The sequence below is a fragment of the Lottia gigantea genome (assembly GCF_000327385.1).
Source record: "Lottia gigantea unplaced genomic scaffold LOTGIsca_187, whole genome shotgun sequence".
Classification (NCBI taxonomy): domain Eukaryota; kingdom Metazoa; phylum Mollusca; class Gastropoda; family Lottiidae; genus Lottia; species Lottia gigantea.
In genome coordinates, this window is record NW_008708344.1 from 97,636 (window position 1) to 120,128 (window position 22,493).

The following is a 22,493-nucleotide window of genomic DNA, read 5'->3' on the forward strand; positions in this document are numbered from 1 at the left end:
AAAATCAAATTCAAATTTCTCAAAAAACTGTTTTATGATTGTATAGACACAGCTTTATGGAGCAACAGTCACTGGTTAAAGTTTTATGCAACGTTTCGACGTGTTTCCCCCCGTCGTCCTCAGGTACGAGGACGACGGGGGAAACACGTCGAAACGCGTCCTCAGACACGAGGAAACACGGGGAAACACGTCGAAACGTTGCATAAAACTTTAACCAGTGATTGTTGCTCCATAAAGCTGTGTCTATATATTGTACTCACAATTGCTAAATGCCATTCAAAGACTTTGTTTTATGATTGGTTAAGAAGAATATAAATTTAGGACGAACCGTTAAATTCGTCAGAATGTTAAAATCATTAAAAAAAAGGAAATTTTTGCTCATTTGGTATTTGGTAGTAGTAGACTACTGTAATTTGTATTTTACAAGTGTTGAAAGCAAAATTTGTGTCAGAAATATTGTATGTAATCAACTCTGAACAATGTTTAACCAAATTGATATAGTTATGTTACTGATATATATAATTATGTATTTGCTTGTGATGTAATATTATGAAAATATGTCAAGGCCCTTTTTTATTCTTAAAGTTGAGTCAAATTTTTTAAGGCTAACTTAATTTGAACTTCACTATCGAGGTCAATTACTAATTCTTAAGGTCAAGGCCTCAATCTTAAGGTCAGGGCCATTAATTTGAGTATACTAAATCTGACCGTCTGTATGTCATCTGTTAACTTTCTAAAAGAAGCTGTTAGATGAAAAGTATGAAGAGTTTAAACATGTTGCATTCATAACAAAATGAAACGTTTGTGAATATTTAAGTATTCTGTTGTGTACAAGTCATTTTCTTACGAAGCAGCCAATAATTTCTCAAAAATGCTTTTTTGAAAGCCAATTAAGGATGTGTTGAAATCTAGGAACCTGAAAGAATTTCTCTTATATGTCGTTATAATTATGTGATTATTGGAGAGTAAATTATGGCCCAGTTAAAGAGTTTGGTGCTACTATTGATACATCATCTTGATATTATTATTATTATTATGATTAAGGAAGCTTGTATCATAATACTGTATTTTCAATCCAACAGAAATTATAATGATATGCTCTTGTAGTCCTTTTATTATATGTCCACATGACATGTGGAAGGTGTATATAGGCATCACCCATGTCGTACGTCCGTCAGACTGTCCGTCCATCTACAACTGCTTGTAAACACTCTACCTAGCACAATTCTTGAAGGATCTTAACAAAATTGGTGTGAGGGTTGTCATCACCCAAGGATGAACCCTACTGAATATAAAAAAAAAAATAAATATTTAATTTGAGTTATAGTCCTTGAAAACACCTTCACTCTAAGACAGATAACAAGCTGGTGCTGCCCTTGCAAATTATTGGATAACTAAATTAAAAAATATGGAACCTACTTTTACTGACAAACTAATGAACATTAATGTCAAACAGTTATACTGATAAACAAATGGTCATTTTTTGTTGAATAGATTTACCTACAAACCTTGTATGCCAAACTTTATTATACTGACAAAGACAAGCCAATAGGCACTTGCTGGTTAAAATTGAAACCATTTGAAAAATAGACTCTATTTTACTGACAAACTTATAGATACTATGTCAAAGAGTAATACTCACAATTCATTAGACACTATGTCAAACAGTAATATACTGACAAACCAATAGATACTATGTCAAACATTTAACATACAAATGTATAGGTAGTATGTCAAACTGTAATATACTGACAAACCATTAGACACTATGCCAAACAGTTTTACAGACAAATGTATAGATACTATGTCAAACTGTAATATACTGACAAACCATTAGACACTATGTCAAACAGTTTTACAGACAAATATACAGATACATGTCAAACTGTAATATACTGACAAACCAATAGACAATATGTCAAACAGTTTTACAGACAAATATACAGATACCATGTCAAACTGTAATATACTGACAAACCAATAGACAATATGTCAAACAGTAATATACTGACAAACCAATAGACACTATGCCAAACAGTTTTACAGACAAATTTATAGATACTATGTCAAAATGTAATATACTGACAATCCAATCGACACTGTGTCAAACAGTAACATACTGACAATCCAATTGACACTATGTCAAACTGTAATATACTGACAAACCAATAGTCACTTTTTGTCGAACTGTAATATCCTGACAAACTTATAGACTCTATGTCAAACTGTAATATACTGAAAACCAATAGACACTATGTAAAACAGTTTAACTAACAAATTTATAGATACTTTGTCAAAAATTTATAGACAGTTTTACTGAAATATTTATAAACCCCTTGTCAAACTGTCATGATATACTGACAAACCATTAGACACTCTATCAAACTGTAATATACTGACAAACCAGTAGATGCCATGTCAAACAGTTTTTTTCTCTTTTTTTTTATTAAACTTAATAACATAACGTACATTTGTACAAGATATATAATTGTTACATTTAAGTTATTCTTCTGACGTTATTTCTAGTCTATTTAGCATAGTGCACAAACAAATTCACATTTATATTTTACTGTTGCCAATTGAAACATTGGCATTTTTGAGGAGAAAAAGTTGATAATCATTAAGATCTAAACATTTTTCAGAAAATTTTGTCTTAAAAATATAATATTTTGTCAAAATAATGCAATGGTTTATGAAATACCATAGTGATATTGGTATCTTGGCCTCTTCATAATAGCCTAGATGTTTGGTTATTGTTTTTAAATCTATATTTATTGAGTTCTTTTCCAGAATATTATTAAAATGGTTCCAAATTATTTGAGATTCTGTGCATGAAATGAAAAGATGTTGTACAGTTTCTAAGTTAGAAAAACAGAACTCGCACATAGTGTTATTTTTAATTCCCATTTTAAATAATTTAATATTTGTGTAAGCTTTTTTATGCAGGTATTTAAATTCAAAATTACGTATTTTTATATTTTGACAGACTTCGTAAATCCGATTACATATTTTTTCAAAGAGCTTATCAATTTCTTGGTCCAATTCTTGTTCCTATTTTTCAATACACTTTGTTTTACGTATAACATTTCAATATATTTCGTATAAATTATTTTGGCTGTGATTTTTTCAAATCCTACATTATATAGATTCAATAAGTTTTTCAATCTATTGGTTTTATTCTAATGTTTGTCAGCTTCTTGACCTTGATGCTTTTTTTAAGACCGTTTAACAAAATAAATGTTTTAGGCGAGATATTTTTTCTGTGTTTAAATCTTTTTACATATAAAAGGGTTTTTGATAATTCTGTGTTAAAAACTGTTTTCTTATTTATCAAAATATTTCTATTATTCCAGATTATTTGTTCTTTTGGCTGTTCAAGAAAGGTCTATATGTTTAGTATATATTTGATACCATCTTTTAAATAAATTTGAATAAAATTGGTTTTTTGGTAGTTGTGAAAGTGAAAAATTACATGCTGGTAGAATTTGGTTTTAAAGGGTTAGAGAGGACTTTGCTGATAATTTTGACATCCACATTTATAAGTGTTGTAGGCCTCCAGTTATTTAATTTAGTCCTGTCTTTATCTCTCTTTGGTATCAATTTGATAACTGATTGACTTTGACCAGTCGATAACAATTGATTTTCAAAACTTTTAATTGATAGAATTTAGAACAAATGGATATATTTGAGACCAAAAATTTCTGAAAAATTCAATGGTTAAGCCGCCATTTCCAGGAGATTTATTAATTTTTAACGTTTTTAAAGCTTGATCAATTTCACTTAAATCTATTTTATAATCCAACATTTCCATTTCGTACTCATTTTTCAAATTCATAACTTTTCTGACGAATCTTGTCCATGACTTTGAGCACAGATTGAATTTGGTCTATTACCAAATCAGTTGCGGATCATTCCACAGTATATGTAAGTGTGGCTGTTGGTAAAGAAAAACCTGGTCCTAGTCTTTGGATATTTATTCTTAAAGAATGATCCTCTACACCGCATAATTTTGTTTTTGAGTTCACTGTTTTTCAGTTTAACTATTACCGGTTTTGGTTTAGATTTGTCTCTGATGGGGATCCTATGTATTGCAATAATGTCATTTTCGGATAGTCGTACAGATTCATCAGAAATTTTCCACACAAGTTCACTAAAAGTTTTAATTAAGTTCTCATCATCTTCTGGGACAATACGCATTGATTCTGTTGACATTATTTTGCATGCATTTAATTCACTTGATAGACAAGACACATCATTTTTTAATTTCTTCAGCCAATTTACTTATTTGAGATTGTAATTCTGATTTAATATTTGACAATGCAGATTGCATGATAGTTTGAACTTGAGTAAGTAGTGTTTTACTTATCTCACTAATGATGTCTTTAAAGTCTGCTTTCGTTATCACGTCTGCCATCTTTTCCTTTAAATATTCTTGGTTTGCCATAATTTCACTAATTCTGTCATCATCCATTTGTAGATCATCTTCAGTTTCAGTTGATTTTTCTCTTAGACGTTTAGATGGTTTGTCCTTAGGCATGATGACTTTTACAAAAGATTTAAACTATGTCTAGATTTTCCACAATCACTTATAATAGAATATTGTTCGAGGTATTGACAATCCACTGTATTAAACACATTTAAGAACTAGTACTCAATAAACTGTACTCTCAACTAGTCACTCAGCCCTCAACAGTTCATCAACATTTTATTGATTGTGAGTTTTTGTCATTGATCAACATTCACAAAAAGTATATTTTGATAAGTATTATATGTTTAGAACAATTATTTTCACTAAAAATACCTCTAATGTGTTCTTAAAACTATAATAGAGCACATTACCGCAGCTTATGTCACTTAGAGCACATCTCAATAAAAGATACAATTCAGTAGACACTTCGTCAAACTGTTGTTCTGATAAACCAGTAGACACTACGTCAAACTGTAATATACTGACGATTCAGTAGACACTTTGTCAAACTGTAATATTCTGAAAACCAGTATAACAAGCCAATAGACATTATGTCAAACAGTTTTTCTGACTAAATTTAGACACTTTGTCAAACTGTTATATACTGACAAATCAAAAGACACTATGTCAAACAGTTTACTGACAAATCTATAGACACTATGTCAAACAATTTTACTGGCAAATTTATAGACAGTTTTACTGACAAATTTATAGAAACTATGTCAAACTGTAATATACTGACAAACCAATAGACACTCTATCAAAAAGTTTTACTTACAAACTAATACACTTTGTTAAACTGTAATATACTGACAAACCAGTAGATACTTTGTCAAACTGTTATTCTGACAAACTTAAAGACACTATGTCAAACAGTCTTACTCACAAATTTATATTGACAAACCAAAAGACATCATGTCAAAAAGTTTTACTGGCAAATTTATAGATACGTCAAACAGTTTTACTGGCAAATTTATAGACACTATATCAGACAGTTTTACTGATAAATTTATAATTACTATGTCAAACAGTTTTACTGACAAACTTATAGACACTATGTGAAACAGTTTTACTGACAAACTTATAGACACTAGTAACAGATTTACTGACAAACTTATAGACACTATGTCAAACAGATTTACTGACAAACGACAAACTTATAGACACTATGTCAAACAGTTTTACTGACAAACTTATAGACACTATGTAAAACAGTTTTACTGACAAACGTCAAACTTATAGACACTATGTCAAACAGTTTTACTGACAAACTTATAGACACTATGTCAAACAGTTTTACTGACAAACTTATAGACACTATGTGAAACAGATTTACTGACAAACTTATAGACACTATGTCAAACAATTTTACTGACAAACTTATAGACACTATGTCAAACAGACTTACTGACAAATTTACAGACACTATGTCAAACAGTTTTACTGACATATTTATAGACAGTATGTCAAACAGTTTTACTGACAAACTTATAGACACTATGTCAAACAGATTTACTGACAAACTTATAGACACTATGTCAAACAATTTTACTGACAAACTTATAGACACTATGTCAAACAGACTTACTGACAAATTTACAGACACTATGTCAAACAGTTTTACTGACATATTTATAGACAGTATGTCAAACAGATTTACTGACAAACAACAAACTTATAGACACTACATCAAACAGTCTTACTGACAAATTTATAGACACTATGTCAAACAGACTTGCTGAAAAACTTATAGACACTATGTCAAACAGATTTACTGACAAACGACAAACTTATAGACACTACATCAAACAGTCTTACTGACAAATTTATAGGCACTATGTCAAACAGTTTTACTGACATATTTATAGACAGTATGTCAAACAGATTTACTGACAAACTTATAGACATTACATCAAACAGTCTTACTGACAAATTTATAGACACTATGTCAAACAGACTTGCTGAAAAACTAATAGACACTATGTCAAACAGTTATAAATCGACGTATTGACGTGTCTGACGTGTTTTACTGACGTGTGATGGAGACCTTACTCTTCTTGTAGGCAGCGATTTGATTTGATTGGACTGTACTTCAGTACATATAGTCAGCTCCATCGACAGACTGTGATCATTATGGCTTGTTGAATGTTCCTACTGTTGGCCTACAGTAACGGTTTTCGTAAGCTCCTTTCAGGCTAAAAAAAACCTCTTCTTTTCCTTTGCTCAAGCTGCCTACAAGAATGGTGGCTATAGCAGTCAAGGTACAAGACGCAATTCCTTACAGCTTGACATAGTGAAGATATGTCAAGATACTGCCAGTAAACCAAGAGAAGTAATAAATACTATGTCATCAAGGTAATTAATATACGCCCACTGGCAGCTTTGATTTTGAATAAAAATATTTGGCAGTACAGTTACAATCACCTGTGTAAAATATATTCAACCTTGAATCAAACACAACTTTAACAATATTACCAAGTTTTGTCAAAATCCTTTGAGAATCTAGAGTGTTTACAAGCCTAAAGATTTAACTGGTTTAAATTACATAATTTGTGATCTTTTTTTTATTTGAGATATGTTTCATCCTGGGGAGATTAGAATCAAACAAATAGTTCCGTCAAAATCCAACAAAGATCTTGGATTTTAGTGTTTATGAGTTAAGCGTACAAGAACAAGAGCAATAACTCATACTTAATATTTTTCTGATTTTCAAATGTTTGAACAAAAACACTTAAACAAAGTTTCGTCAATATCCGACAAGAATTGTGCCTTCAAGGATGTTTGCGAGCAATTGTGGACGAACGAACTGGACAGACATCGGAGACGACAAAATACACCCCCCATGTGGGAGAATAATAAAAAGACTTGTTTTACTAGAATAATTTATTTTTGGTGGTAGAAAAGGAGATAAGTTAACAAGTCTGGTGACAAATCAATAAATCAGTAATATATTGTCAACCAATTATCTTACAGATGGGAAACTGCTAACCTGCGTCCTATGGCTGCATTATGTTATGAAATGGAGTTGACAAATTATCTCCCTTGAAATCAAGAGAGCAATTGTCGCCCCTTAACTACCAGTTTTTCGTAAATACATAACAGTGTTTGTTACAAGTTGTTTTTTTTACATGCAAATACTGTGTCAATTAACTGTTAAGGAAAAAATAAACAAGACAAAAACTGCAATAATTGAAACTAACCAACCATTTTGGGCAGCAGTTACCTAAATAAAGGCAAGCCCAAAGAGCACTTCCTTGAAAAGAAGGGAACAATTTTGATTTTTCTGGCATCCAAGCAAATCTATCATGAACACTCAAATTTTAAGCTTAATTCAAACTCTGTATGAAATCCAGCTAGTTTCGTCATCAAAAATGGACCGCAACATCTTTTCCTAACTGTCCAATACATCCTAGGAATATATGATTCAACAAGAAAAGCAACTAAGAAAAAAACATTTGAATGTCAGTTAAAACTATACTACAACTGGGGGGGTAGGGAAGGAAAATTTTATATTGAAATTACGGGGCATGAGCCAAGCCTTCTTTTTTTCTTTTAAAACACTGACCTCCAGCTAAAACACATCAAAAAAAACAATCTAAATTTAGTTTTTGAAACCCAACAATTGGTTGATAAATAGATAGAGAAACTTTCTATCAAAACTGTAAATTCTTCGAAAAAGCTTAAAATTCAAGCACACTCTGTTTCAAATAACTAAATTACTGGCCTTTTCTTCGAACAATTTCTTCCAAAAAAAAACATATTTTACAAGGTATATTTTTAACACAAAAATTTTTTAAGAGCAACACAAAAATCATATGGTTTATATTTTCTTTTTTTTTGGCATTTTTTTTATGAATGTGTCTTTTTTAATTTTTTTTTTTGCGAAGTTAATTTTAAGACTTGGCTCTGTCAAACAGTAGGTACATTATTGTACAAAATATAGTTTAAATATGTAACATGGTTATTGTTTGCATAATGCAAACTTTGTGATTCCTTTTAGCAAAGTATGTCAAATTACAAAAAAGACTGCATTATACAAACAAAACTGTTCTAAACAATAGTATCCCATAACTTGATTACATTGAATGACAACTAATTCACATTAAATACTATTGCAACTCTTTCAGTCGAAGGCTAGAGTAAAACCCGGCAATTTTTTTTTTGAGCTTCACAAGAAAATACCGATCACATGCCTGAATGAGTTGCAAATTCAACAGGTTAAAGTTTATTTTTCTTTGACAAGCAAGAATTTATACTAGAAATTCAAAATGTTTCAAGGAATTTGATCACCCAGAATAATTGGGCTTTTTGATTATTTTTAGTCAACATATTTTAACCAAATTTTGTCTTTGAAATATAAGATAATTAAGGATTCATCATGTACATGAGTTAACTAACAAACATTGACACCATGAGAATAGTCTACCAAAAACTCATGAAATAACAGAGTCCTTAAAACTCTTGAATATTGAAGAAATGTGAATTCAACTAAGACTGTATCTTCATGTCAAGCCATTACAAACTTTGGCTTACACTGTGTCTGCAATTACCACCTTTCTTGTATCATGGACTGCAGCAATTTGGTTGGACAGTACATTAGCAAATACAGTCAACCCTCGACAGAAAGACTGTAACACTAAGCTATTGTGTTTACCGATTTTTTTGTTGAGGCTTTCTAATTGGATTGTACGCTAGCATATTCAGCCAATCAAATCATTGCATTTACAAATTATAAGGTCTAAAACAAAGTTTGTAATAACTTGACATTGTGAAGATGGTATGACTGGTGTTGTTTGAAGCTAGAAGGTTAATAAATGGGCAGTCGTGTTAAACTAACTGGGGTCTATCTTGTGAACGGTATGTTGTGTAATGTTACAGAGTTGGTTATCATAATTTAATTACGGTCATTATCTTTATGTAGCAACAACGCCAGTGCTTATACAACTTGTCTTAATAACACTAGGACATTAAGACCAGTATTATACAACTTGTCTTAATAACACCAGGGCATTAACACCAGTATTATACAACTTGTCTTAATAACACCAGGGCATTATCATCAGTATTATACAACTTGTCTTAATAACACTAGGACATTAAGACCAGTATTATACAACTTGTCTTAATAACACCAGGGCATTAACACCAGTATTATACAACTTGTCTTAATGACACCAGGGCATTAACACCAGTATTATACAACTTGTCTTAATGACACCAGGGCATTAACACCAGTGTTATACAACTTGTCTTAATAACACTAGGAGATTAACACAAGTATTACACAACTTGTCTTAATAACACCAGGGCATTACGAATTTGATACCAATTTCTAGCTCGAGCAATTCCATCCCATAATTTATTGTTTCATACATCATAGATATTGCTTTCCAAAAACCAGGCTTCCATTTGATTTTAACTTCCTACCCTTCTGAATACAAATTTGGCATCAGCCATAACAAAACGACAAGTTAAGCAAGTCTGAGTAAAGAGCTTTCTGTCTGGGGTTTGTTCTAATTAATTCACCCACGTCACGTTAGACAATGTCAATATAAAGGCTCTAATTATAAAGAGATTTTTGATTTGATTCATCGTGTAATGTCATTTTGAGAAAAGGATTTTTGCTTATTGATGTAATAAATAACGATAGAATTCGTTTGTATTTTAGCCACCATTATTTTTTTTTACTTTTTTTCTCATTTAGTGAACAAAAAGTCTGTCCATAAAATGACATAAAAATTCTAACAAAAACCTCTTTAACAATTATCAAAAATAAACTTCTTAGTCCTCTCTCATACATAAAGAAAAAATCATTTTCACAGAGGTCTTGGAACGATCGTTATTTCAACGACTCAAAACCTCGTAAAAATTTGTTCAACATAGGTATAAATAAACCAATACAGTTCTACAACATACTGGCCACAGTCGTAGCGTTTAACTTCTTTTTAACATTACAATACCTTAGTTTAAAAAGAAGTTAAGAATTTGAAGTCTGAATTTTAACAGATTTAAAAATAATAAAAAATAAGCAAAAAAGGCAAAGGAGGCTGTTTTTAAAAATTCTTATTTTAAAATACAGCCTTCTTTTAGTTACAAAATATTTCAAACTAAACATTCATTTCTATCAAATTCAACTTGTTACCGAAAATCGACTTTCTCCTAAAGACTGTTATGACTAACATTTAGTTTGAAATATTGTCCTAAAAACAAGACTGTTTCAATCCAGACTTCAACATGACCCTATTAATGATGTTAAGAACTTTGCCGATGTTTTCTCACCGAGATAGTCGTCCACAAACAAACTTAAAAAAGAGCAAGAAGACAAGAACTTGGAAATTAAAATAGACTCAAAATAAGGAAAATTGTCCCTAGATTTTAATCTCAAAGCTGGGGAAGAAAAAAAGAAATTTTACTGAACTCATATAAAGATAGAGTACCAAAGTTTGAAACAAAAAAAAAGATGAGAAAGGGAGTGTGGGCCAAGGGGTCATTCTTTCTCTTCTTTGGTTTAGACCAAAACGGTCAGAATATCAAAGGCTATTCAGCATTTACAGCCCTTGATATTAAATCGATCCAATTCGTGGTCAAGTCTTAATTTCCATTTTGTTGTGGTCGAGGCTTTCTGGGTGGTCCACCAGGCTGTTGTTGTGATGATACTAGTCCTCTAATGCGACGTTGAGCCATCAAACTGGCGTAGAAATGACCCAGAATAGTGACAGCAACCTCTTCCACTTCACCTTGATCTTCTGGTAATTTTACAATAGCACCACTAACTCTTGTTAATTCTCGAATCTAATGAATAAAGTGATACATATTGCACATCCTCTCATGTTGAATCTTGTATGGTCTCTCAGCATTTAACTCCCCTACCTTTAGGTTAGGTACAAGACCACCACCCCTGACAAAAGGTTAGACTAAATATCATCTCCCCTGACAGGTTGGACCAAAGATCATCTCTCCTGCAAAGAGGTTGGACCAAAGACCATGACTACAGAATTTAAGTTGGATCAAAGACCATATCCTCTGACAAAGAGGTTGGATCAAATACCAACTCCCTTGCAATACAATACAAAATGTAAGAAAAATAATAACTTACATTTTGGCCACCTTTACCAATAATTCTACCAACAGCAGATTTTGGTACCATTATTTCAGAACGTAAATGTACATCATCATTACCAGAATATCCTTCAGTTCTTATCTTTTCAAAGATGTAAAACTGAGCCTATAAAATACAGAGACACAATGATATATTCTATGGGAGTGTATTCCACTGTTTAGAAGGAAACTGATCTTGTATCTTGTACTTGGATTCTGATCTCAGTCTGCTCAATATCTTGACAACTTTATCAATAATCACAACATACCTTCCACTGAGCCTCAGGGTTACCAGTAATAATAACTTTACGTTCATCAGGTCTGGGTGCAGCTATTCCCATCTGTTCTCGACGATCTTTGTTAGCATCTCCATTTCTTTCTTCTTCACCTTGAGAGGTCTGCATTATCTACAGCCACAAATAAATATAATATAACCTTGTTGAGGCTAAGTTGCAGACTTTTTTCAGTTATACCATTGAAAAATCTAAATGTATGACTTATGCCCATGTGGAACCAGAATTCTCAAAATTTCAAGTAAGGAGAAAGAAATATCCACCATAAGCACTACATTAAATATCTTACTGCAAACAGGATCCTGTATTGATATATACGAATGAAAAATGACTGACAACCATTTGTTAGATGTAAATACTTAACCCAACCCACCTTTATTCTGGCATTAGAAATTCTCATGATTTGTTTAATATTGGTTCCTTTACTGCCAATGACGGCACCAACTGAAGGTTCTGGTATATACAGATATGTCACTTGTAACTCCATTGGTGGTTGGACTGGTGCATTAAATAATCCAGCATGCATATTACTGGAGCCCTGAAAGATTTCAAGAAATACAGTATTCTGATTGGATAATAAAACTCAAATAAGTTATTGACCAATCAGATGACTGGAACACACAAATGACAGTTTTCAAGAAAAAAAGTTCCATGCTGAATGTGAATATCTAAATTTATCTTGGTCCTAATACCAATGATGCAGAACCCTTTTCTTGATAATGCTGACAAATTGTTGGATAGCAAATCCTAAGTAGTGCAATATGACCGCCTTTTAAGGTTTCTTTATTCCATTATCATCATGACATTCATTAGAGAGCGACTATGGTATAAAACTTGTAAGATTACAATAGACAATATCAGACGAAAAATAAAGAAATCATAGGCCCACTCTAATCTAATTTTAAAATTGATTTAATTTAATTGCCTGGGTCCATAACTTATCATTTTTACAAATTGTCCTACAGATTTACAGTATACAGTTATAGAGGTCTGAGAAACTAGGATCTTACCATGCCTCCACCATAAGCATAAGGAGTCTGCACACCTGGATAGCTGTTATAGCCTTGCATCATCTGCATATGTGGTGGCATACCAAACATCATATGAGGTTGTTGCTAAAAATAAACCATGGATATAATATATGATAATAGAACACTAAGAAAAAAACCAACAATATAAGGGAGATAACTGCCATTATGGTCGCTGGTCATGTAATGGGGTTGGTGCTGTCAGCTTCAATTCTTTACTCAATTCTGTATTGCCTATATCAATCAAACATACTGCTTTTGTTAGAAAATCAACAAGTGATTTGATTTGACTAGCTGAGATTTTCCTAGAAAGATTCCAGGGCTAATTTTACAATATTTAGCTATGAATATTTCTCTCATTTACCACAGCTTTGAGGAAGTATATCAAATGGGGGTGTGAATTTGACAAAATGATCTTAAATAAGCACTACCTGTAGCACACAAGGTTGTGGTTTATTGTCCCAACTGAATACTCTTAATCAAAGATTTAGGAAAGGAGAGAACTTACATTATAATTTTGAGCATCTTGCTCATAACACTGTCTCATTTTCTCACTAAGCATTTCTTCAGCTTTTGATGCAGCGTCCAAACTTCCACCAGATATAGTGATGACACGGTCAACATAATAGGCATTCATATCAGACATACCATAATCATAATCTGACAGACTGTAACAAATATAATCAATAAGACCACATTTCTAACATATATTATAAAAGCCATTGAAAAAAGTTTTCAACACCTATGTATCTTCGTACTGATACCATCAATTTTCACCATTCCGATTTTTAGTTAGTCATCTGTATTTCTTGTAATTCCACTATTACTAAGCAGTTTATAAAATATCTATTGCAAAAGCTGATAACAAAATATTATAAGAAACACTGCCATATACATTAAGGCCGACACACAAAATTCATCAGCTCAGCCATTTGTCTCGCGTGCTGATTGTCTCAGCCATATGGTTTCACTACAGACTAAACTGAACAGGTCATGTAACTAATCACGTGATTGCTAGCACTTTGTATTGTTTTACCTGTTTAAAAATTCAGTGAAAAGAAGAGCAGGGTGTGTTTTCAAATTTGATTAGAGAATTGATCATAGTAATTATTAAATATTTAGAACATATCAGGATACGGAAAGTCTGACCACAATTCAATCTCTCAATTCTTTAGATTTTAGTTACATGTGGCGATTGGCTGAGCTGTTGACTCACACGTGTGCCAAACTAAATATTAATTTTGAGAATATGGTCCAAGTGATAACAAAATGTAAACACACAAACCTTGATACAACTATATGTGTTCCAGATTTTTCCATAAACTGTTTAATAACATTGCCTTTTTTACCAATAATTCTTCCACAAATATGATTAGGACATAGCACTTTCATTGGGTTTTCACTAAAAAATTAATGCTTTCAATTTATTAAAAGCTGCTTAATTTCTATCAAATTACTCAAGAATACATTTAACAAAATATTGATATTCAGCATAAGGCCAAGAAAACAAAATTGTCATCAACATTTATGTTATCTTATATAATTCAAAAGTTGCATATATAAGCAAATTGTTCATGTGGAAATCAGACTAGAATAAAATCGCTTCAAGGTTTCCGATCATTGTGTTTGACTACAATCAGAAGTCTGAGAGCCTCACACTATACCTCGGCCTTTCATGTCATCATTTTTCACACACTATACCTCAGCCTTTTATGTCATCATTTTTCACACACTATACCTCAGCCTTTTATGTCATCATTTTTCACACACTATACCTCAGCCTTTTATGTCATCATTTTTCACACACTATACCTCAGCCTTTTATGTCATCATTTTTCACACACTATACCTCAGCCTTTTATGTCATCATTTTTCACACACTATACCTCAGCCTTTTATGTCATCATTTTTCACACACTATACCTCAGCCTTTTATGTCATTATTTATCACACACAAAAACTCAGCCTTTTACACACTATACCTTGGTATTTCATGTTCAAGCACTAGTCATTCTTATTCAAGGATAAATAGCCAAGCAAAAACTTAATGCAGCAAACAAAGGCAAATTTGCTATAAAGTGGAAATCAGACTAGAATAAATTGGCTTCAAGGTTTCCGATCATTGTGTTTGATTACAATCAGAAATCTGAGAGCCTCACACTATACCTCGGCCTTTCATGTCATCATTTTTCACCCAACAATAAGAAAATAATCCAAACTTACCCTTTATTGAGGGCTGCTGCTTCTTGTTGTACGACTTTCATAATTTCTTTACATGCTTTTGAACAACTTTCAGTATTTCCTTTTATAGTTACAAGCTAAAGAGGGAGAAAATATCTTTCATTTAACATGCAGTTAGAATCAAAGGTGTAGACGTAGACAATTGTGTGAGTGGTAGAAATCAAATTCAGAAATGAATGTTTTACGTCCTGTTTTTCTGCACCTACTTGACCTGATGAAGTTGATCAACACCATGTAGTGTGCAGAGAGGTAAATTTGTCAGCACAACCCCCCCATGTCATTTTTCATGTCAGCCAATCCAACTAATATCTCTGACAATGGGAAACTGGGTTGAGGTATTATCTCGCCCTATGTTGGAATTGAACAATTGTCTAGAAAGGGTTAAAGGTAAAGAAGAAAATGATCCTACTGTTTCTGGAGCATGGTTATCCCGTCTGTGTATATCAACTCTAGCACGACTTTGTGATGTGATGTTTCGAATTGTCTGCCCTTGTTTACCTATAATAGCTCCCACATAATCACTACCAACTATTATTCTAAAATAAAAAATATAATACACATAACCTGACAGCTGATATATTGACCACATTTCTAAGTATTTCTTAATGAATTCTTGTACTAAAGAAGCTTGTAAATGTAGCCATTTTTGACTGGATAGATATTTCATGTGGCAGCTTAAATTTTGCAAAAGTGACAACAAACTCTTAGTTTGAGTGGAATTGTAGGACAACTTAAAACTTGAATTTTTGTAAATTGATGCTATCGTGGCCTCGATGCACATAAGAACCAAAAATTTGCTGAAATTCAACGTAATAGACTGCTACGATAAAAGTTTATTTGAATTTATTAAATTTTTTCAGAAAATTAATGATTAGTTTAATTCCAAACCTTAATGGTAGATCCTGACGGGTCATCCCTGAGTTACCGTTATTAGATCTTGGCCTTCGAGCTCCATTATTTACAAAAAATGCCTTAAATACATGAATATCACAAAGGGTTAAGATTCTAAGTCCTACAGAAAAGAAAGAAAGGAAAGATAAGAGGAAAACAGATGAAAAGGTTGAAATACAAGTTCTATTTTTCATTTGGATGTCAAACCCTTTAAAGTGTGTTCACAATGAAAGTCCAGGCTGCATATTCTCAAAATGATCTCTGCGCTAGTTTACCAGGGGTCAAAACTTCTAACACTGTTTCTTCTAAATCAAATTATATGCTGCTTCAGTTAACAAGAAGCTTGAAATAATCATAATGGATTTCAAATTTGAAAAAAACAGTTTTTCCTTTCACACTTGCAAGTTCCATGGACACTTTAATATCTATGTTTCATAGAACATCTTAAGATAGCTTGCCAGGCAAGCCACTGGCAGCTTTGATTTCAAATAAAAACATTTGGCAGTACAGTAACAATCACCAGTATGAAATATTCAACCTTCAGTCATACACTTCTTTTGAACTTTTTGAGGTGATACTGAATAATATTACCAAGTTTCATCAAAATCCGTCAAGAAATGTGCCTTCTGGAGTGTATATGTGCTAAAAATTGAACACGATTTCAAGAACAAGGGCAATAACTTATAAATATTTTTCGATTCTTCTGATTTTCAATGGAATCACTCATGCCAAGTTTTGTCAACATCTGTCAAGATCTGTGCCTTCTGGAGTGTTTACGAGCTAAAAATTAAACGCGTTTTCAAGATCATGGGCAATAACTCATACTAAATATTTTTTGATTTTTCTGATTTTTATTTGGATTTATCCTTGGGCTATAACAAACACTAATACCAAGTTTCGTCAAAATCCGTCAAGAATTATGCCTTCTAGAGTGTTTACGAGCTAAAAATTGAAAGCGTTTTCAAGAACATGGGCAATAACTCATACTAAACATTTTTCGATTCTTCTGATTTTCAATAGGCTTTATCATTAGGTGATTATAAACACTCACACCAGGTTTTAACAAAATCCATCGAGAATTGTGCCTTCTAGAGAGATTACGACCTAGAAATTGAACGCGTTTCAAAGAACAAGGGCAATAACTCATACTAAATTTTTTTCGATTCTTCTGATTTTGAATAGGGTTCATCCTTGGGTTATTACGAACACTCACACCAGGTTTTGTCAAAATTCGTCAAGAATTATGCCTTCTAGAGTGTTTACGAGCAATTGTGGGCGGATGGACGGACCGACATGGGTGACGGCAATATACGCCCCCCCCCCCCCCCCCCATTTCATGTGGGCATATAATAAAAAGGTATCAGCAAAATCTGCTACAGTCATGTTGTAATCAAAGATTTTTAATTCTAAAGGGATTGTAAAGAGGTTTTATATGCATTTTATGTGTATAGGACACTTATAACTAGGAATTTGCTATCTAAATTTACTTTTTTCTATGATTCTCGCAATTCCACTAGAAGTAAAGCTTCATGGCTTCAGTATCTGCAAAATCTATTGAAATAAAAGAACCTTTGCAATAGTGACATCATAAAATGCTCAGTATTAGTGGAATTGCAAGAACCACAAACATCAGATTGAAAATTCAATCAATACCATCAGTGTCTCGGATACACAAAAACCTTTTAGAAAACCTCTTTGCAATCTCCAGTTTACTACAGAAATCTCCAGTTTACTACAGAAATACAATAGATAAATGATCTCACCTTTATAACAGAACCATCATAATCTAAACTATTTAAAGCAGTTACAGCACTAAAATACAAAACAAGTTTTCCTTTTACTAAACAGGGTGCTTAAAAAAACCTCATGAATATAAGAAACTGTGTCATGATTTCATTTTTATATATCGGTATAATTTTCATCCAAATATTTCAATAGAAACAGAATCGTATCGTTGGATGAGATCATTTAATGTATCTCATTTGACTTCTAGAATTGTTGCAGCCCTACTCCTAGGACAAGGTTGGTTATAAACTAAATAAATTCCCAACAGAAAGATTGTAAATAATTGCATCTCTGCTTTGTTTTCGAAATGACTATTTTTTTTTTTTTTTTGTCTACTTCTGGTCACGCTCCCCAGCCAAAACTGCACATACCACAGATTATCTGACATCATTATCTCTTATACTTAACGTGTCGCTATTGTTTAAATGTAAAATGACGCATCTTCGCCCAACCGGAAATGACGTAGGACTTTAACCGTTCATTACGTCTTTCCAATACCTGCTATTATTCTGAATCTATTTTGAACATAATTTTTGTTTTGTTCATTACTTTAAACTAATGTCTAAAAGATAGCAATTTAAGAATTTTCAAATTTTGACTTTTGTCGCTGACTTTTGGAAAATTTATTTAAAGCATTTTTTAAACTTCCTCAATTTTATTGCGATCGATCTGAAAATTTACATGTAGATAAACATTTTGATTGCGAACAAAAATATGCTTTCAAAATTTAGATATCACTTCCGGTTTTGACGTCATTCGCCTCCAAACTTCAAATTTCAACTTCCGGAATTTTGTAGATATTTGAAAAATTCTTTTTGTAATTAGTTATAATTGTCCCCGTAAAGATTTTGGAATGACAAAATTTCACCCGGAAGTATTGTGTAAGACGCCATCTTGATATGACTCATTTTTGTAAAACTCAAAATGGGGCCTCAGGGTAAAATTGGATGTTCGAAAATTTGAGGTTTAAGTAAACTGCAATCGATTGCTAACAAAACATGGGAAGCCGATTTTTGAATTTAGGCTTTGTATTTTTTTTATTTCCGGTTTTATGTTTTCAGTAATTGTCAAAACTATTAAGGCTCATATCTAGTGACTTTGACCTTTGGTGACCTTGTGACCTGAACATAAGTTGTTGCCTCTTACGAGATCTATCCGATTATATCTCCACTTTTGTTGTATATCGTTAACTTCCGGTTCTACAGCCATTGAAAAATCGCGATTTTTAACTTTGAAGAGCTCTGTCACGTGACCTAATTAACATACGACAAAAATTCTTATATATTCTTTGAGTGCATGAAATCTCCTTTTTGGTGATATATCACACTTGATATTTTGATCAAAATTGCGCGTTTTAAAAATTGAAAATTTTGTACTGACTTCTATAGTAACTGTGCGTAAATTCACGGTGTCTATAATCTACCGACAGTCACCGTTGCTTTAAAAAAAACTTTTAACTACGAATATCTCATGATCTAATGATTGTAAAGACTTGAAATTTTGAACATTATTTAACAATGTACACATCATCACAGACAAATTGAAATTTTTGAAGTAGGCGTGGCACATCCGGTGTGCATTTACCGTTACCTGAAATATTTGCATTTGTTACAACTCGCATAGTTTGCAATTGTCATCCTAGAAATTTTGCATGAAAGTAGATCACTGCTTAGGACAATTTGTGATAAGATTACAGTTGTTTGCGTTCTTTACTTTAAAAAAGGGAATAGGTTTAACAATTTTAAAAAATTTTCATTTTTGATCTTTAACATAAATGACCTTGACCTTTGCATGGTCAAAGGTCATTGACTTAGGATGACTGTTCTTACTTTGATCTTTGATGTCCGATATATACTTCCGGTTTTGCAGACGTCTAAAAACAGCAATTTTCGAAACTTCAATGGCTCATATTACTTTTATTTGACATTTGCTGACCTTTTGACCTGAACAAAAGTTGTTGCCCCTTACGAGATATATCCGATAATATCTTCACTTTTGTTGTGTATCGTTAACTTCCGGTTCTACAGCAATTCGAAAATCGCGATTTTTAACTTTGAAGAGCTCTGTCACGTGACCTAATTAACCTATAACAAAATTTCTTAGTTATTTTTAGAGTGCACGATATATCACACTTGATATTTTGATCAAAATTGCGCGTTTTAAAAATTGAAAATTTTGTACTGACTTCTATAGTAACTGTGCGTAAAATCACGGTGTCTATAATTTACCGACAGTCACCGTTGCCCTAAAAAAAACTTTTAACTACGAATATCTCATGATCTAATGATTGTAAAGACTTGAAATTATTTAAAAATGTAGACATCATCACAGACAAATTAAAAATTTTGAAGTGGGCGTGGCACATCCAGTGGGCATTTACCTTTACCTGAAATATTTGCAATTTGTAATTGTCATCCTAGAAATTTTGCATGAAAGTGGATCACTGCTTAGGACAATTTGTGATAAGATTACAGTTGTTTGCGTTCTTTACTTTAAAAAAGGGAACAGGTTTAAAAATTTCAAAAAATTTTATTTTTGAACTTTAACGTAAATGACCATGACCTTTGCATGGTCAAAGGTCATTGATCTAAGATGACCATTCTTACTTTGATTTTTGATGTGCAACATATACTTTTGGTTTTACAGACATCCGAAAACAGCAATTTTCGAAATTTCAAAGGCTATTACTTTTATTTAACCTTTGTTGACCTTTTGACCCGAACAAAGGTCCCACTACGAGATATATCCGGTAATATTTTCACTTTTGTCGAGCTCCGTTAACTTTCGGTTCTACAGCCAATTGAAAATCGCGATTTTTAACTTTAAAAAAAGGTCTATCACGTGACCTAATTTACATAAGCGAAAATTTATCTTTTGTCCTTGAATTTGAAAATTTTGTATTGACTTCTATAGTAACTTTGCGTAATTTTAACAGTTTCTATAATCCACCGACAGTCACCGTTGCCTTAAAAAAACTTTTAACTACGAATATCTCATGATCTAATGATTATAAACACTTGAAATTTTGAACATTATTTGACATTGTACACAATTATTACAGACAACACAAAATTTATGCAGTGGGCGTGGCAAATCCAGGTTACTTTTACCTTTACCATAAATAATTCAAATTGTTAAACTCGAAAAGTTTGCATTTTTCACCATCGAAATTTTACAAAAAATTAAAGCACTATTTGGGACAATATCTGATAGAGTTACATTTTGTTTAGGCCTTTTACTTTAAAAAGGGAATAGGATTTAAAATTGATAAAATTTTGATATTTTGACCATTTACATGCATAATCTTGGTATTTAGAAGGTCAAAGGTTATTGATCTACGATGTCCATTCATACTTTTATCTTTGATGTCCGACATATATTTTCGCTTTTACAAACGTCCCAAAACAGCAATTTTCAACACTTTTAAGGCTTATATTCTCTTTTATTTTACCTCTGTTGACCTCTTGGCCGAAACACAAATTATTGTACCTTTCCAAAAATATTTTCATTTTTGTTGTGCGAATTGAACTTTTAACTTTACAGCTATTTGAAAATTCGACTTTTTACTACCGAATGTTAACACCTTTTAGTACCGAATGGTATCAAATTCATGCGTCTTTTCACTACCGAACGGTAAACGGTTTAAACGATTTTTTTCTACTATTGAAGGTTTACATGCTTTTCTTTCCGGTAAGAAATCCCATTGTGACTTTAAAATGCAACGTTTTATCGATGTATCAGGTTGGATGCGCACTGCTTGGTACCGTTATAACGGTTCTAGTTTTTTCATGTAATCCATTGGTAAATGAATTTCAATTTTGCTTTAAAAGAACGATTGTTATATAACTATGTAAAGGGCATGAGAAGCACATTAGGAAACCGAAAAAAATTAACCCTCTACGTTAATTAGATCACCTGCTACAGCAGTCCAAAGTTGCAAATTTGGCTTTTTAAGGATAGCTATAAAACCGGAAGTACATGTCGGAGGTCAAAGTATCAAATGATAGCCAAGGTCAATGGCCTTTGACCCTGTGAAGGTCAAGGTCATCAATGGTCAAGGTCACATGGTGTGGGTGTTTCAAATTGGAAAAAAAAATAACCGGAAGTTGCAAATAAGCAAAAGCGAAATTCAAAATTTTTTGCGCAATCAATTGCGGACTACATTCACACCAAATTTGAGCATATCAACCTTTACCCTGAGGCCCCATTTTGAGTTTTACAAAAGTTTTTTTTTTCAATATGGCGGATAAAGTATCACTTCCGGTCTGGATTTTATTTTAAAAACAGCCACAAAATTTTATTTGCCAAATATCAGCTAAATTTTGTTGAACTACATAAATTACACCGGAAGTTATTCAACCGGAAGTAGATTTGAAGTTCAGTCGCTTTCCTGTTTAAAATGGGAAATGACGTACAAAATTTGACTGTATCATATTATTAACATTAGTGAAGTCTCTTTGCATCTAAAATTTCAGATCAATCGATGCAAAAGCAAAAAAGTTGCAAAAAAAATCGAAAAATTTGATCGAAAAAAGTGAGCCACGAATTTTTGAATTTCATAATTTTTCAAGTGCTATCAGGTCAGAAATTACAGGTTGATTGTAAAAATGAAAACCCGAAGAAAATCGATCCAAAAATACGCCCTCTCTGTGGCACTTCGGTTTTGTAAAAATGTCCCAATATATATTT

General features: G+C 32.3%; 1 protein-coding gene across 1 annotated transcript in view; it reads right to left on the minus strand.

Moving 5' to 3' along the window:
- The window catches only part of LOTGIDRAFT_151663 (hypothetical protein), a 70,686-nt gene that overhangs the window by 35 nt on the left and 48,158 nt on the right, over window positions 1–22,493 (minus strand). The window contains exon 14 of the mRNA XM_009052559.1: window positions 18,117–18,134. The gene's annotated coding sequence lies outside the window, so the exon portion shown is untranslated. The remainder of the gene's footprint in view (window positions 1–18,116; window positions 18,135–22,493) is intronic.